Source organism: Pleurodeles waltl, chromosome 12 (genome assembly GCF_031143425.1).
Source record: "Pleurodeles waltl isolate 20211129_DDA chromosome 12, aPleWal1.hap1.20221129, whole genome shotgun sequence".
In the NCBI taxonomy this organism is placed as follows: Eukaryota; Metazoa; Chordata; class Amphibia; order Caudata; family Salamandridae; genus Pleurodeles; species Pleurodeles waltl.
In genome coordinates, this window is record NC_090451.1 from 38994093 (window position 1) to 39012878 (window position 18786).

General features: G+C 46.0%; 1 long non-coding RNA gene across 1 annotated transcript in view; it reads left to right on the forward strand.

The window, feature by feature from the left end:
• Positions 1–18786, forward strand: part of LOC138267010 (uncharacterized) — a 151942-nt gene that overhangs the window by 19189 nt on the left and 113967 nt on the right. The gene's annotated exons all lie outside the window — the stretch shown is intronic.

An 18786-nucleotide genomic window follows, 5' to 3' on the forward strand; every position in this document is an offset into this window, starting at 1 on the left:
AATAACTTGAAAAGTATACATGCAATTGAAATGATTCAAAGTTCCTAATGTACTTACCTGCAATACCTTTCAAACAAGATATTACATGTTAAATTTGAACCTGTGGTTCTTAAAATAAACTAAGAAAAGATATTTTTCTATACAAAACCTATTGGCTGGATTTGTCTCTGAGTGTGTGTACCTCATTTATTGTCTATGTGTATGTACAACAAATGCTTAACACTACTCCTTGGATAAGCCTACTGCTCGACCACACTACCACAAAATAGAGCATTAGTATTATCTCTTTTTACCACTATTTTACCTCTAAGGGGAACCCTTGGACTCTATGCATGCTATTCCTTACTTTGAAATAGCACATACAAAGCCAACTTCCTTCATTGGTGGATCAGCGGTGGGGTACAAGACTTTGCATTTGCTGGACTACTCAGCCAATACCTGATCACACGACAAATTCCAAAATTGTCATTAGAAATTGATTTTTGCAATTTGAAAAGTTTTCTAAATTCTTTAAAGTCCTGCTAGGGCCTTGTGTTAGTCCCTGTTAGCATTTCTTTTAGAGTTTAAAAGTTTGTTAAAAGTTTGAATTAGAACCTAGAACTAGTTTTAGATTCTTAAAAAGTATTCCAACTTTTAGAAGCATAATGTCTAGTGCAGAGATGAATGTGGTGGAACTCGACACCACACCTTACCTCCATCTTAAGATGAGGGAGCTAAGGTCACTCTGTAAAATAAAGAAAATAGTAATGGGCCCCAGACCTTCCAAACTACAGCTCCAGGAGCTGTTGGCAGAGTTTGAAAAGGCCAACCCCTCTGAGGATGGCAACACAGAGGATGAAGATAGTGACTTGGAGGAAAATTCCCCCCTACCAGTCCTACTTAGGGAGAACAGGGCTTCTCAAGCCCTGACTCCACAAATAATAGTCAGAGATGCTGGTTCCCTCACAGGAGGGACCAACAACTCTGAAATCACTGAGGATAACTCCAGTGAAGAGGACATCCAGTTAGCCAGGATGGCCAAAAGATTGGCTTTGGAAAGACAGATCCTAGCCATAGAAAGGGAAAGACAAGAGATGGGCCTAGGACCCATCAATGGTGGCAGCAACATAAATAGGGTCAGAGATTCTCCTGACATGTTGAAAATCCCTAAAGGGATTGTAACTAAATATGAAGATGGTGATGACATCACCAAATGGTTCACAGCTTTTGAGAGGGCTTGTGTAACCAGAAAAGTGAACAAATCTCACTGGGGTGCCCTCCTTTGGGAAATGTTCACAGGAAAGTGTAGGGATAGACTCCTCACACTCTCTGGAAAAGATGCAGAATCTTATGACCTCATGAAGGGTACCCTGATTGAGGGCTTTGGATTCTCCACTGAGGAGTATAGGATTAGATTCAGGGGAGCTCAAAAATCCTCGAGCCAGACCTGGGTTGACTTTGTAGACTACTCAGTAAAAACACTAGATGGTTGGATTCAAGGCAGTGGTGTAAGTAATTATGATGGGCTGTACAATTTATTTGTGAAAGAACACCTGTTAAGTAATTGTTTCAATGACAAACTGCATCAGCATCTGGTAGACCTAGGACCAATTTCTCCCCAAGAATTGGGAAAGAAGGCGGACCATTGGGTCAAGACTAGGGTGTCCAAAACTTTCACAGGGGGTGACCAAAAGAAAGGGGTCACAAAACCTCCCCAGGGGAAAGGTGGTGAGACAGCCAAAAATAAAAATAGTAAAGAGTCTTCTACAGGCCCCCAAAAACCTGCACAGGAGGGTGGGCCCAGAGCCTCTTCACAAAACAATCCTGGGTACAAGGGTAAAAACTTTGATCCCAAAAAGGCCTGGTGTCGTAGCTGTAATCAGCCTGGACACCAAACTGGAGACAAGGCCTGTCCCAAGAAAGGTTCCACTCCAAACTCCAATCCAGGTAACACTGGAATGGCTAGTCTCCAAGTGGGATCAACAGTGTGCCCAGAGCAAATCAGGGTCCACACTGAAGCTACTCTAGTCTCTGAGGGTGGGGTGGGTTTAGCCACACTAGCTGCCTGGCCGCCTAACATGCAAAAATACAGGCAGCAGCTCTTTATTAATGGGACAAGTGTAGAGGGCCTGAGGGATACAGGTGCCAGTGTCACCATGGTGACAGAGAAACTGGTTTCCCCTGGCCAATACCTGACTGGAAAAACCTATACAGTCACCAACGCTGACAATCAGACTAAAGCACATCCCATGGCAATGGTAACTTTAGAATGGGGAGGGGTCAATGGCCTGAAACAGGTGGTGGTCTCCTCAAACATCCCAGTAGACTGTCTGCTTGGAAATGACCTGGAGTCCTCAGCATGGGCTGAGGTAGAACTAAAAACCCATGCAGCCATGCTGGGTATCCCTGAACTGGTGTGTGTAAAAACAAGAGCACAATGCAAGGCACAGGGTGAAAAAGTAGAGCTGGAGTCTGGAAAAATGGCCCAGCCTACCAAGAGAAAAGGAAAGTCAGTTGGGAAACCAACTGCAACACAGTCAGAAAAAGAGAACCTCTCTTCTCAGGAAGAAGTTCTGCCTTCTGAGGGAACTGAGCCTTTGGAGCTTGAACCTTATCTGGTTGAGCTCTTAGGCCCAGGGGGACCCTCAAGGGAGGAGCTGTGTAAGGGACAAGAAACCTGTCCCTCTCTTGAAGGCCTTAGGCAGCAAGCTGCTGAAGAGTCCAAGGGCAAGAAAAATGGAACACATAGGGTCTATTGGGAAGATGGACTCCTGTACACTGAGGCCAGAGACCCCAAACCATGTGCCACTAGGAGAGTGGTAGTGCCTCAGTCGTTCAGAGAGTTTATTCTGACCTTAGCCCATGATATTCCCCTTGCTGGGCATTTGGGACAAACCAAGACGTGGGAGAGGTTAGCCAACCACTTCTACTGGCCCAATATGTCCCAGAAGGTTAAGGAGTTTTGCCTCTCCTGCCCCACCTGTCAATCCAATGGTAAGACAGGTGGGCACCCAAAGGCCCCCCTCATTCCACTTCCAGTGGTGGGGGTCCCCTTTGAAAGAGTGGGTGTGGACATAGTTGGTCCACTAGAACCTCCCACAGCCTCAGGAAATATGTATATCCTAGTAGTAGTGGATCATGCTACTAGGTATCCTGAAGCTATTCCCCTTAGGTCGACTACTGCCCCTGCAGTAGCCAAGGCCCTCATTGGTATCTTTACCAGAGTGGGTTTCCCTAAGGAGGTGGTGTCTGACAGAGGTACCAACTTCATGGCAGCATACCTAAAACACATGTGGAATGAGTGTGGGGTGACTTACAAATTCACTACACCATACCATCCACAAACTAATGGCTTAGTTGAGAGATTCAACAAGACATTAAAAGGCATGATCATGGGGCTCCCAGAAAAGCTCAAAAGGAGATGGGATGTCCTCTTGCCATGTCTGCTTTTTCGCTTACAGAGAGGTGCCACAGAAGGGAGTAGGATTCTCACCCTTTGAACTTCTGTTTGGTCACCCTGTAAGGGGACCACTTGCTCTTGTTAAAGAAGGCTGGGAGAGACCTCTTCATGAGCCTAAACAGGACATAGTGGACTATGTACTTGGCCTTCGCTCTAGAATGGCAGAGTACATGGAAAAGGCAAGCAAAAACCTTGAGGCCAGCCAACAGCTCCAGAAGTTTTGGTATGACCAAAAGGCTGCAATGGTTGAGTTCCAACCAGGGCAGAAAGTCTGGGTTCTGGAGCCTGTGGCTCCCAGGGCACTTCAGGACAAATGGAGTGGCCCTTACCCAGTGCTAGAAAGGAAGAGTCAGGTCACCTACCTGGTGGACCTGGGCACAAGCAGGAGCCCCAAGAGGGTGATCCATGTGAACCGCCTTAAGCTCTTCCATGACAGGGCTGATGTAAATCTGTTGATGGTAACAGATGAGGATCAGGAGGCAGAGAGTGAACCTCTCCCTGATCTTCTGTCATCAGACCCAAAAGATGGCTCAGTAGATGGAGTGATCTACTCAGACACCCTCTCTGGCCAACAGCAAGCTGATTGTAGGAGAGTCCTACAACAGTTTCCTGAACTCTTCTCCCTAACCCCTGGTCAGACACACCTGTGTACCCATGATGTGGACACAGGAGACAGCATGCCTGTCAAAAACAAAATTTTTAGACAGTCTGACCATGTTAAGGAAAGCATCAAGGTGGAAGTCCACAAGAAGCTGGAATTGGGAGTAATTGAGCGCTCTGACAGCCCCTGGGCTAGCCCAGTGGTCTTAGTCCCCAAACCTCACACCAAAGATGGAAAGAAAGAGATGAGGTTTTGTGTGGACTACAGAGGGCTCAACTCTGTCACCAAGACAGACGCCCATCCAATTCCTAGAGCTGATGAGCTCATAGACAAATTAGGTGCTGCCAAATTCTTAAGTACCTTTGACTTGACAGCAGGGTACTGGCAAATAAAAATGGCACCTGGAGCAAAAGAGAAAACAGCATTCTCCACACCTGATGGGCATTATCAGTTTACTGTTATGCCCTTTGGTTTAAAGAATGCCCCTGCCACCTTCCAAAGGTTGGTGAATCAAGTCCTTGCTGGTTTGGAGTCCTTTAGCACAGCTTATCTTGATGATATTGCTGTCTTCAGCTCCACCTGGCAGGATCACCTGGTCCACCTGAAGAAGGTTTTGAAGGCTCTGCAATCTTCAGGCCTCTCTATCAAGGCATCCAAATGCCAGATAGGGCAGGGAACTGTGGTTTACTTGGGCCACCTTGTAGGTGGAGGCCAAGTCCAGCCACTCCAACCCAAGATCCAGACTATTCTGGACTGGGTAGCTCCAAAAACCCAGACTCAAGTCAGGGCATTCCTTGGCTTGACTGGGTACTACAGGAGGTTTGTGAAGGGATATGGATCCATTGTGACAGCCCTCACTGAACTCACCTCCAAGAAAATGCCCAAGAAAGTGAACTGGACTGTAGAATGCCAACAGGCCTTTGACACCCTGAAACAAGCAATGTGCTCAGCACCAGTTCTAAAAGCTCCAGACTATTCTAAGCAGTTCATTGTGCAGACAGATGCCTCTGAACATGGGATAGGGGCAGTTTTGTCCCAAACAAATGATGATGGCCTTGACCAGCCTGTTGCTTTCATTAGCAGGAGGTTACTCCCCAGGGAGCAGCGTTGGAGTGCCATTGAGAGGGAGGCCTTTGCTGTGGTTTGGTCCCTGAAGAAGCTGAGACCATACCTCTTTGGGACTCACTTCCTAGTTCAAACTGACCACAGACCTCTCAAATGGCTGATGCAAATGAAAGGTGAAAATCCAAAACTGTTGAGGTGGTCCATCTCCCTACAGGGAATGGACTTTATAGTGGAACACAGACCTGGGACTGCCCATGCCAATGCAGATGGCCTTTCCAGGTTCTTCCACTTAGAAAATGAAGACTCTCTTGGGAAAGGTTAGTCTCATCCTCTTTCGTTTGGGGGGGGGTTGTGTAAGGAAATGCCTCCTTGGCATGGTTGCCCCCTGACTTTTTGCCTTTGCTGATGCTATGTTTACAATTGAAAGTGTGCTGAGGCCTGCTAACCAGGCCCCAGCACCAGTGTTCTTTCCCTAACCTGTACTTTTGTATCCACAATTGGCAGACCCTGGCATCCAGATAAGTCCCTTGTAACTGGTACTTCTAGTACCAAGGGCCCTGATGCCAAGGAAGGTCTCTAAGGGCTGCAGCATGTCTTATGCCACCCTGGAGACCTCTCACTCAGCACAGACACCCTGCTTGCCAGCTTGTGTGTGCTAGTGAGAACAAAACGAGTAAGTCGACATGGCACTCCCCTCAGGGTGCCATGCCAGCCTCTCACTGCCTATGCAAGTATAGGTCAGTCACCCCTCTAGCAGGCCTTACAGCCCTAAGGCAGGGTGCACTATACCATAGGTGAGGGTACCAGTGCATGAGCATGGTACCCCTACAGTGTCTAAACAAAACCTTAGACATTGTAAGTGCAGGGTAGCCATAAGAGTATATGGTCTGGGAGTTTGTCAAACACGAACTCCACAGCACCATAATGGCTACACTGAAAACTGGGAAGTTTGGTATCAAACTTCTCAGCACAATAAATGCACACTGATGCCAGTGTACATTTTATTGCAAAATACACCCCAGAGGGCACCTTAGAGGTGCCCCCTGAAACGTAACCGACTGTCTGTGAAGGCTGACTAGTTCCAGCAGCCTGCCACACTAGAGACATGTTGCTGGCCCCATGGGGAGAGTGCCTTTGTCACTCTGAGGCCAGTAACAAAGCCTGCACTGGGTGGAGATGCTAACACCTCCCCCAGGCAGGAGCTGTAACACCTGGCGGTGAGCCTCAAAGGCTCACCCCTTTGTCACAGCACCGCAGGACACTCCAGCTAGTGGAGTTGCCCGCCCCCTCCGGCCCCGGCCCCCACTTTTGGCGGCAAGGCCGGAGGAAATAATGAGAATAACAAGGAGGAGTCACTGGCCAGTCAGGACAGCCCCTAAGGTGTCCTGAGCTGAGGTGACTCTAACTTTTAGAAATCCTCCATCTTGCAGATGGAGGATTCCCCCAATAGGGTTAGGATTGTGACCCCCTCCCCTTGGGAGGAGGCACAAAGAGGGTGTACCCACCCTCAGGGCTAGTAGCCATTGGCTACTAACCCCCCAGACCTAAACACGCCCTTAAATTTAGTATTTAAGGGCTACCCTGAACCCTAGAAAATTAGATTCCTGCAACAACAAGAAGAAGGACTGCCTAGCTGAAAACCCCTGCAGAGGAAGACCAGAGGACAACAACTGCCTTGGCTCCAGAAACTCACCGGCCTGTCTCCTGCCTTCCAAAGAACTCTGCTCCAGCGACGCCTTCCAAAGGGACCAGCGACCTCTGAATCCTCTGAGGACTGCCCTGCTTCGACGACGACAAGAAACTCCCGAGGACAGCGGACCTGCTCCAAAAAGACTGCAACTTTATCTAAAGGAGCAGCTTTAAAGAACCCTGCAATCTCCCCGCAAGAAGCGTGAGACTTGCAACACTGCACCCGGCGACCCCGACTCGGCTGGTGGAGAACCAACACCTCAGGGAGGACCCCCGGACTACTCTACGACTGTGAGTACCAAAACCTGTCCCCCCTTAGCCCCCACAGCGCCGCCTGCAGAGGGAATCCCGAGGCTTACCCTGACCGCAACTCTCTGAAACCTAAGTCCCGACGCCTGGAAAAGACCCTGCACCCGCAGCCCCCAGGACCTGAAGGACCGGACTTTCACTGCAGAAGTGACCCCCAGGAGTCCCTCTCCCTTGCCCAAGTGGAGGTTTCCCCGAGGAAGCCCCCCCTTGCCTGCCTGCAGCGCTGAAGAGATCCCTTGATCTCTCATTGACTTCCATTGCGAACCCGACGCTTGTTCTAACACTGCACCCGGCCGCCCCCGCGCCGCTGAGGGTGAAATTTCTGTGTGGGCTTGTGTCCCCCCCGGTGCCCTACAAAACCCCCCTGGTCTGCCCTCCGAAGACGCGGGCACTTACCTGCTGGCAGACTGGAACCGGGGCACCCCCTTCTCTCCATTGGAGCCTATGCGTTTTGGGCACCACTTTGAACTCTGCACCTGACCGGCCCTGAGCTGCTGGTGTGGTAACTTTGGGGTTGCTCTGAACCCCCAACGGTGGGCTACCTTGGACCAAGAACTGAACCCTGTAAGTGTCTTACTTACCTGGTAAAACTAACAAAAACTTACCTCCCCCAGGAACTGTGAAAATTGCACTGTGTCCACTTTTAAAATAGCTATTTGTGAATAACTTGAAAAGTATACATGCAATTGAAATGATTCAAAGTTCCTAATGTACTTACCTGCAATACCTTTCAAACAAGATATTACATGTTAAATTTGAACCTGTGGTTCTTAAAATAAACTAAGAAAATATATTTTTCTATACAAAACCTATTGGCTGGATTTGTCTCTGAGTGTGTGTACCTCATTTATTGTCTATGTGTATGTACAACAAATGCTTAACACTACTCCTTGGATAAGCCTACTGCTCGACCACACTACCACAAAATAGAGCATTAGTATTATCTCTTTTTACCACTATTTTACCCCTAAGGGGAACCCTTGGACTCTGTGCATGCTATTCCTTACTTTGAAATAGCACATACAGAGCCAACTTCCTACACTGATCAACATCTTGAACCAGCAAATGGGATCGAAGGTGTAGTGTGAAACTTGTTCACCTCATCTTTGTCACACTGAACCCTGGTGGTTAAAACAGGAAACTGTGTCTCAGTAGTTCTTAAACTGATGTCTGTTTACAACTGAGCGTCTGCAACACTACCTCAGGGGCGAGTGTCTATTAAAAAATTAAACAATATTAGAATATTATTAAATTACATACCCATGACATACACTATATAAAACTGAATATTTTAAAACACTCTGTAAATGTGAAAAAATTGAAATTGGAGGCTAAAGATTAAGTTGGTATCCTTAGTTTGATTCGTCGAAGTGGCATAAGTACAGCAAAAAGTAGTACGGACGATCAATGGCCTCAAGCTGAAATCCTAAAACACACTGACAAAAAAAGAGAATGGATTAGGAGCAAAAATAACAAAATGATAGATTCTAGCATATTACTTTCTCTTTCAGAATAAAAACACATTTTGAAAAGCTTCAACATTCCCATTAAAAATTAAAATGGTGATTTTTGTTTATTTTTGGCTTGTGAAATAAAAAAAAATATTTAATAATTTGCTTGACATATACTTGTTTGTACAGTTTTGGACATTTTTCGGAGGTTCTTATTGTAGAAATTGCCTCAGCGTGGCCCCTAGGTTCCAAAAGGGATTTAGTGGAGGTCCACAGAAGTCAAAAGGTTAAGAACTGCTGCTATACGTGATGTAATTCTGCTCGAGGGGTTGCTGAAGGCTCCATCCTGTTCCCAACACAGTTCAGTCCTTATGAAATCCACTTGCGCTATCCTCAGGGACCCTGGGATACTAAATGATCAATATGTTGATAAAACCCAGATCGATGTTGAGACGTTGCCTGTGAATAGCATTTCTTAACATTCCAATGCCTTAGAGAACATCCAAAAGTAGATTTCTAATCATAACCTAAAACTTATTCCATCAGAATCTGATTTTCTGTTAATCCCACCTGCCTATTCGATCGAGGACTGACTCTTGCGCTCCTCAGATTGAAAAGTGCTGATTGTGATTAACTCCAAATGCCTGGTTCTCATCTTAAAACACACTTAACCTACAAGGACAAATCTCTGCTATGGCCAAGAGTGTGCATTGCCAATTTAGGCCTGTTTGGGGTATCAATCAATTTAATCCTGACCAGGATTTAAAGATCTCAGTTCAGGCATTTGTTCTTAGATTATGGATTTTCACTTCTCATGGCCCATCTAAATTTCATCTAGTGTATGTAGGAGGCTGGCTCAGTTTATGGTGTTCACCTATGGTGCGGCACCCTATACTGAGTCCAGGCAATCCTTAGTGATAGTGAATAGGTGTCCAGATAGCAAAATATCTCTAGGGGTAGCTAGGATGAGCAGCTGAAGTTTATCCAGGAGGAATGTAAAGCACTTGCAATACCACAGTAGTCGGAAGTAACTCACTCACAAGAAAGAACCACACAAGTGTTGCAAAAATAAAGGATTATTTATTACAGCACTAACTACTAGTCTGGCATTGGTATATCTCCCTATATAGATATCTACACACAATATATACACAATATAACCAGCAGCAATAGCATAAAAATACACAGGGCCCTATGTGGGGTCAGAATCATATACTAAGAACGTGGAATGTGAAATAGTAAACCCAACCAAGGCAAGTGTGGTAGTTAGATAGGGGCTGGAAGTAGATGAAAGCACCAGAGGTAAGTACAGTAAGTGTCCCCAGCAACCAGGTGCAAGGTAGTTATCCACCCAGGTGTCCCGTAGACTAACACAGAGAGAAGCGGTTGAAGTTCGTGCCCTTCAGGACCCGTCCCAGTGGTCCCTGAGGAAAACAACAAACAAGAGGAAGGTTGGAAAGTGCCCGCACCCGAAGATACCCAGAAGACAGGAGTACCTACACCAGGGACCTGGATGCAGAGGGGAGAACGGACTCTCTCTGAAGTCAGTGGATGCCTTGGATTGTCCAGTTGCTGTCACGACCCATGGACCAGGCCAGTGGAACCCTGGGATGGATTCCAGATGAGGAGGACCTGAAAAGGAAGGGGACAGAGTCCAGCACCCTGGGAGGTGCTTAGATGGTGCAGGTGGCAATGTCCACCCTCCTAGAGGTGAAGTTCCTGCAAGTCGGTGGAGGAAGAAGTCCAGCTGGGGGTCCAGGAGCTGCAGAAAATCTCAGGAGTCACCTATGAGCTATCCCTTGATGGTTGCCAGATTGGATGAGGGTCAGTGACCAGCCAGGTCTCCCACAAGCACTGGAAAATGCAAGCAGGAGCTGGAGAAGTATTTGCAGAGTTTGGGGGACCAGCAAGGTCCAGGAGACTCTACCCTTGAGGGGGAGTCAGGGCTGGCCCTCAGGACCCAGAAAGGGCAGCAGAAGTTGATGGAGCCCCTGTAAGTGACCAACAGGGGATGGACCCATGGAGTCACAAGGAGACCTCACCAGCACAACAAAACAGAAGTCCCACGCCACAGGACTTACACTACAGGCACAGGACTTACACTGCAGGGGCTGAGCTTCAAATTGCAGAGTGCTGGAGGCCGGGGATTCTTGGTGCCTGAAGATCTCATGAAGTAAGAGTCAACAAGCCTTGGCAAGTGCAACAGTCGCGGTACACAGGGATTCCAGTGGCAGGAGCAGGGGCCCACAGTCTCCCAAGTTGATCAGAAGACACGCAGGACTCAGTGAAAGCCACAGACTTACCACCTGTGAAGCAGGGCCTTTCGATGTCTGTGGAAGAGCAGACCACACCAGCCGGTCGATGTCTTGAGGTGCCAGCGGGTGCAGGGGAATGACTCCTTCACTCTAAGGGAGATTCCTTCATGCTTCCAGGTGCAGAGTCCTTGGGACCCTGGAGGATTCACAGCCATGGATGTTGCAGAATTCTAGCAGGACCTGGAGAAACAGTGTTGCAATTGGAATTATTATACAAATGGGTGGTTTAAGAGGAAATATTGGCGTTTCCTGTCACCTACGTTTTTAAATTATATCCCAATATAGGTCTCATTTTCAGATGGTGGACTTAACAGGGAAAAACACCCCAAATCCCAGAACATCAACAATCAATCATCGTTGATAACCAATTGTACATAATAAGGCACACGTCCCACAATTTATTACAATCTTCACAGTTTATTTCCGTATTCTTCTTCAAATCAGAATTTCAGCTTCAGATCAGACTCCAGCCACTCCAGCCAACACGTGTTTCATCTGGGAAATCACCCAGTGACTTCATCGGGGCTGTAATTACACACATACATAGTATTGTATACTTTCTACTCCACATCAATAGTATTGTCATAAATGATGTTCCACTCCCCTGTGAAGCAAATGGGAACCTCTAATTAATTCATGCCACAATTTTCTCTGCACATCCCTGAGTATTGTGTGACAATAAAACACATATAGAGTAATATATAACATATACCTTTATCTTAATCCCCTTACATAATGAATCTTATATGTAGTATTTAGGATATCCTATTATGTTAAAAAATTGTGTTTCACATGCACACACATGAAAACCTTCCTTGTTAACATGCCCTCGTGTTATAAGAGCTTGAAACATAGTGAAACCATCACCCATATGAAGTACCTGCACATTAGTATTCCCATATAAATCAAGTTGCTGTTCGATTTCCGTTCCTATTTTGTTCTCTTTCGCCTAATATTCCGTATTGCTGCCAAAATAATAAAAACTTTGCTGGGATTTGTGGTGTTTTTCCCTGTTAAGTGCACCGTCAAAAAACGAGACCTATATTGGAATATAATTTGAAAACGTAGGTGACAGGACACGCCCGTATTTCCTCTTAAACCACCTATTGGTATAATAGTAGTGTAGTGGAGGAGGCAGCTCTGTCAGAAGTAATCATAGAATACGAAAATAACACAATGGATAGGGATATAATGGCAGAGGAACTGTCTAAGAATTTAGACAGTGGTCATACAGTACAGGAGGCGGTTAAGAGTGCGAACCAGTTACGTAAAGAAAGACTTAGAGAAATTTAGTAGACTAGAGAAACTTAAGAAAAATGAAATAAAGTGGTGGGATGGAGCCACACCGAAACAATACAGAACATTTAACAGAATCCTGAGGGGTCTTAGATCACACATTTTTCCAACATATGATGACCTAGATATGGGATAAAGAATTGACATTGAGTTCCATGAGATTGATGGATATTCTTATAGAAAACGCTGACAGAAAGGTCTCTAAACTACAGGCTGAGATAACAATATTGGAGAAGGAAATTAAAGATTCAGGCCTATTAGTAGCCACGGATAAGAACTATAAAATACTGAATGAAATATTATCTAGACATCAGGAAGAGATAAAAGAAAGGAAAGCAAGGACATTAAAAAGGGATGAGTGGGACTATCAGAATGGAAGGGTACTTACATTTGCAAGGAAGTACGATCATTTAGTGAAGGGGATTATCACTCAGGCACACTCAACATTATCAGTATGCTCGGGCTCATCGTCACTTAGTGCCGCCCCAATGAGTGATAGTGATACGGATCAGGAGAAGGAGTAAGGTCAAGAGGATCATCCATGAATGAAAGTACTTTTTTACAAGAGATGTGGAGAATAAAACAGGGGAATCGAGAACAGAGAAGAGAATTCCCAGGAAAACTGTAGGAAAGTACCATCTTGCCTTGCATGTTACCCCCATTTTTACTTGTGTGTATGTTTGTTTTGCCTGTGTCACTGGGATCCTGCTAGCCAGGACCCCAGTGCTCATAAAGTGTGCCCTGTATGTGTTCCCTGTGTGGCGCCTAACTGTATCACTGAGGCTCTGCTAACCAGAACCTCAGTGTTTATGCTCTCTTTGCATTTAACAATTGTCACTGCAGGCTAATGACTAATTTGACCAATTCTCATTGGCACACTGGAACAACCTTATAATTCCCTAGTATATGGTACCTAGGTACCCAGGGTATTGGGGTTCCAGGAGATCCCTATGGGCTGCAGCATTTATTTTGCCACCCATAGGGAGCCCAGACAATTCTTATCATTCTGGCATTGGGGGGACAATTCCATGATCCCCCAGGTCTCTAGCACAGAACCTGGGGACTGCCAAACTGCCTTTCCGGGGTTTCCACTGCAGCTGCTGCTGCTGCCAACCCCTCAGACAGGATTCTGCCCTCCTGGGGTCTGGGCAGCCCCAGCTCAGGAAGGCAGAACAAAGGATTTCCTCTGAGAGAGGGTGTTACACCCTCTCCCTTTGGAAATAGGTGTGAAGGGCTGGGGAGGAGTAGCCTCCCCCAGCCTCTTGAAATGCTTTGATGGGCACAGATGGTGCCCATCTCTGCATAAGCCAGTCTACACCGGTTCAGGGATCCCCCAGCCCTGCTCTAGCGCGAAACTGGACAAAGGAAAGGGGAGTGACCACTCCCCTGACCTGCACCCCCCAGGGGAGGTGCCCAGGGCTCCTCCAGTGGGCCCCAGACCTCTCCCATCTTGGATTCAGATGTGTTGGAGGCACAATGGACTGCTCTGAGTGGCCAGTGCCAGCAGGTGACGTCAGAGACCCCCTCTGATAGGTTCTTACCTCTCTTGGTAGCCAAACCTCCTTTCTTGGTAGCCAAACCTCCTTTTCTGACTATTTAGGGTCTCTCCTCTGGGGTATTCTTCAGATAACGAATGCAAGAGCTCACCAGAGTTCCTCTGCACTTCCCTCTTCGACTTCTGCCAAGGATCGACCGCTGACTGCTCCAGGATGCCTGCAAAACCACAACAAAGTAGCAAGACGACTACCAGCAACCTTGTAGCGCCTAATCCAGCCGGCTTTCTCTACTGCTTCCTGGTGGTGCATGCTCTGAGGGCTGACTGCCTTCACCCTGCACTGGAAATCCTGAAGAAATCTCCCGTGGGTTGACGGAGTCTTCCCCCTGCTAACGCAGGCACCAAACGTCTGCATCACCAGTCCTCTGGGTCCCCTCTCATCCTGATGAGCGTGGTCCCTGGAACACAGGAGCTGGATCCAAGTGACCCCCACAGTCCAGTGGTCCTTCAGTCCAAGTTGGGTGGAGGTAAGTCCTTGCCTCCCCACACCAGACAGTAATCCTGTGTACTGCGTTAACTGCAGCTGCTACGGCTTCTGTGCACTCTTGCAAGGATCCCTTCGTGCACAGCCTCGCTGAGTTGGACTCCGGCATTGTGGGACCCTCTTTTGTTGTTTGAGTCAACCGTCGTCCTCAGATCATCTAAGTGCCTGTTCAGGTGCTTATGCGGGTGCTGCCTGCTTCTGCGTGGGATCTCCATGTTGCTGAGCGGCCCCTCTGTCTCCTAATCCAAGGGGTGACTTCCTGGTCCTTCCTGGGCCCTGGCAGCATCCAAAACCTTCAACTGCGACTCTTGCAGCTCGCAAAGCTTGTTTGCGTTCTTTCTGCGTGGAAACAACTCTGCATCCTCCAGCACTTCGTGGGACATCTTCTGACCAAAGGAGAAGTTCCAGGCACCTTCCGTTGTTGCAGAATCTTCGGCTTCTTCCACCCAGAGGCAGCCCTTTTGCACCATCATCCGGGGTTTAGTGGGCTCCTGCCCCCCCTGGACACTTTTGTGACTTTTGGACTTGGTCCCCTTCCTTTGCAGGTCCTCAGGTCCAGGAATCCGTCTTCAGTGCTTTGCAGTCAGTTGTTGTCTTTGCAGAATCCCCTATCTCGACTTTACTGTCTTTCTGGGGTAGTAGGGTAACTTTACTCCTACTTTTCAGGGTCTTGGGGGGGATATCTTGGACACCCTTAGTGTTTTCTTACACTCCCAGCGACCCTCTACACACTACACTAGGCCTGGGGTCCATTTGTGGTTCGCATTCCACTTTTGGAGTATATGGTTTGTGTTGCCCCTAGGCCTATGGTCTCCTATTGCATTCTATTGTGTTCTACAGTGTTTGCACTACTTTTCTAACTGTTACTTACCTGATTTTGGTTTGTGTGTATATATTTTGTGTATTTTACTTACCTCCTAAGGGAGTATATCCTCTGAGATACTTTTGGCATATTGTCACTAAAATAAAGTACCTTTATTTTTAGTAACTCTGAGTATTGTGTTTCTTATGATATAGTACCTTTATGATATAAGTGGTATGGTATGAGCTTTGCGTGTCTCCTAGTTCAGCCTAAGCTGCTCTGCTATAGCTACCTCTATCAGCCTAAGCTGCTAGAACACCTCTAATCTACTAATAAGGGATAACTGGACCTGGCACAAGGTGTAAGTACCACAAGGTACCCACTATAAGCCAAGCCAGCTTCCTACAAAAACCCAAAGGTGGAAGAGAGGAGGGGGCTCCCAAAGACAGGGGGGCATGAAGACAAGATTGTGGGACAAGAGAATCTAGCAATAAATGAAGACGGGTGCTAAATGTAACTAATATATATGATAAGATTCTTTCTGGAGAGATGGTTTCACTCCTTAGTAAAGGATTGGGCTTCTGTCCAACTAGTAGGGGCGATGTTTGTTGACATAAAATTGACCTGTATAAATATGTTAGATGCTTAAAATTTAAGAGATTTTTTAAATTGAGACAACAACAAGGACAAGATCTAAGAACAACAGGAGAGAAATTTGAGCATAGTGAATTATCCATACAGGATATATATGATACTGCAGCTTTGCTGTCTATTACAGATTATGAGGACCTCCCAACAACTACTCTAAAAGTATTGAATGATCTGACTATATTACTAAGTTTACATGAAACAAGTGGTCTAAAGGTGAAATCAAATTGGACACCCAGGATGGGAAGTGACAGTATCATAGAAGGTTTACATAAATTAGTGAGTGACGATTTAGACAAACAGTTATCTAAAGGTGTAGCTAAGACCTTCATGAACAACTTAAGTTATGGTGAACGGCAGGCCTTGAGAATGTTGCAGGAGGATAAGAGTATTATTATTAGACAGGCTGATAAAGGAGGGAATATTGTAGTAATGAATCGGGTGGGCTATGAAAATGAGATCTATAGACAAAAAAGGGATGAAGATTGCTATGAGAATCTAACATTTAATCCTATTAGTAGTCTAACAAACATGATTAATAACTTGTTAAAAATATGGTACCAACAGGGTCTATTAGATGATGACGAGTATACCTATTTAAAAGTTGATCGTCCAAGATTTCCATGTTTTTATACTCTCCCTAAATTACATAAAACTCGCCCTTTTCCTCCAGGTAGACCAATAGTTTCTGGATCTGTGGGCCAACAGAGAGGCTATCGGAATTTGTAGATATATTTTTGCAACCCTTAGTAGCGAATTAGTCATCTTACATAAAAGATACAAAGCATATCTTGAGCCTATTGGGAGATATACAGTGGGAAAGTGATATGATTTTGGTTACTTTAGATGTGGTGGCATTATATACGAGCATAAAGCATGAATTGGGTTTGCAAGCATTAAGACATATGCTACATAGAAGATCGGCCAGTTTGTTGGAACATACAGAGATGCTGTTGAATATGGTGGATCTGATCTTGAATCAGAATGTGTTTCTATTCAATAAAAAATTGTATAGATAAAAGCAGGGCGTAGCAATGGGCTCCAGATTCTCTCCTTCTTATGCAAACTTCTTCATGGGGTGGTTTGAGGAGAAGTGGATCAGGGGACCCGGGGCAGCAACTTGGCAGACGCACATTTTATATTGGGGACGATACATAGATGATTGTCTTATGATTTGGATAGGTACTACTGAACAGTTGATGGAATTTTGTAATTATCTGAATGAAAATGATGCAAATATTAGATTTACTTACCAGTACAGTATGGAGAAAATAGAATTTCTGGACGTGGAACTTTTCATTGGGGAAAATAGGATTCAAAGCAGATTATACAGAAAACTGACTTCATGTAATTCTATTTTACATGCCTCAAGTGCACACCCGAAGCACCAAATTCATGCAATACCCTTTGGGGAGAGGATAAGGGCTAGACGGAATTGTAGTAAAAATGAAGATTTCCAACAATGTATTCAGGATATGGGTCAGCGCTTTGAACAAAGGGGCTACCAAACACGGGTTTTAAAGAATGCACAACAAAGGGTTATGCGGATTACTAGAAAAGAGACTCTTATGTCCCGTAATACCAAAATAAATGACAGAGACAAGGATAAGGTCAGAGTAGTGACAGACTATACAGAGACTTCAAATATTTTGAGGAAAGTAATTAAAAATCACTGGAATATTTTAAGACAGGATTTGACACTAGAGGATTGCATAACGAATGGACCTGAGATTACATATCGAAGGGGGAGATCTTTGAAAAATCTTTTATGTTCTAGTTATCCAAGGTATAAAGTAAATGAGGATTGGCTGATGGAACAAAATCAATATTTTTTCAAATGCGGGCAGTGTGGCGTTTGTAGATGGGCATGGCATGGCACAAAGGATTTTGTGGATCATAGAGGTCAGCATTTTCAAATACAAATGAATATTAACTGTGGGACAAATTTTGTTGTATACATAATATCATGTAAATGTGAACGTGTTTATGTGGGGAGTACAATTCGTCCTCTCAGAGTCAGAATCAGTGAACATCTGTGGGCAATTAAGTAGGGGGATGAAAGATATCCGATTGTGGAACACATGAAAATATGTGATATACAAACTGCTCATAAGGATTTTAAGTTTTTTGAATTAGAGAATGTTTCTTTGGACCGTAGGGGAGGTAACAGAGAATTGCATCTGAGAAGAAGAGAATCTCTATGGATTATTGTAAGGACATGCCTCCTTGGCATGGTTACCCCCTCACTTTTTGCCTTTGCTGATGCTAAGTTATGTTTTGAAAGTGTGCTGGGACCCTGCCAACCAGGCCCCAGCACCAGTGTTCTTTCCCTAAACTGTACCTTTGTCTCCACAATTGGCACAACCCTGGCACTCAGGTAAGTCCCTTGTAACTGGTACCCCTGGTACCAAGGGCCCTGATGCCAGGGAAGGTCTCTAAGGGCTGCAGCATGTCTTATGCCACCCTGGGGACCCCTCACTCAGCACATGCACACTGCCTCACAGCTTGTGTGTGCTGGTGGGGAGAAAATGACTAAGTCGACATGGCACTCCCCTCAGAGTGCCATGCCAACCTCACACTGCCTGTGGCATAGTTAAGTCACCCCTCTAGAAGGCCTTACAGCCCTAAGGCAGGGTGCACTATACCACAGGTGAGGGCATATGTGCATGAGCACTATGCCCCTACAGTGTCTAAGTGCAGAGTAGCCATAAGAGTATATGGTCTGGGAGTTTGTCAAACACGAACTCCACAGTTCCATAATGGCTACACTAAAAACTGGGAAGTTTGGTATCAAACTTCTCAGCACAATAAATGCACACTGATGCCAGTGTGCAATTTATTGTAACATACACCCAGATAGAGATGCCCCCTGAATACCTACCCGACTTCTAGTGTAGGCTGACCAGTTTCTGCCAGCCTGCCACACACCAGACATGTTGCTGGCCACATGCCTTTGTCACTCTCTGGCCAGGAACAAAGCCTGTACTGGGTGGAGGTGCTTCTCACTTCCCCTTGCAGGAACTGTAACACCTGGCGGTGAGCCTCAAAGGCTCACCCCTTTTGTTACAGCACCCCAGGGCATCCCAGCTAGTGGAGATGCCCGCCCCTCTGGCCACTGCCCCCACTTTTGGC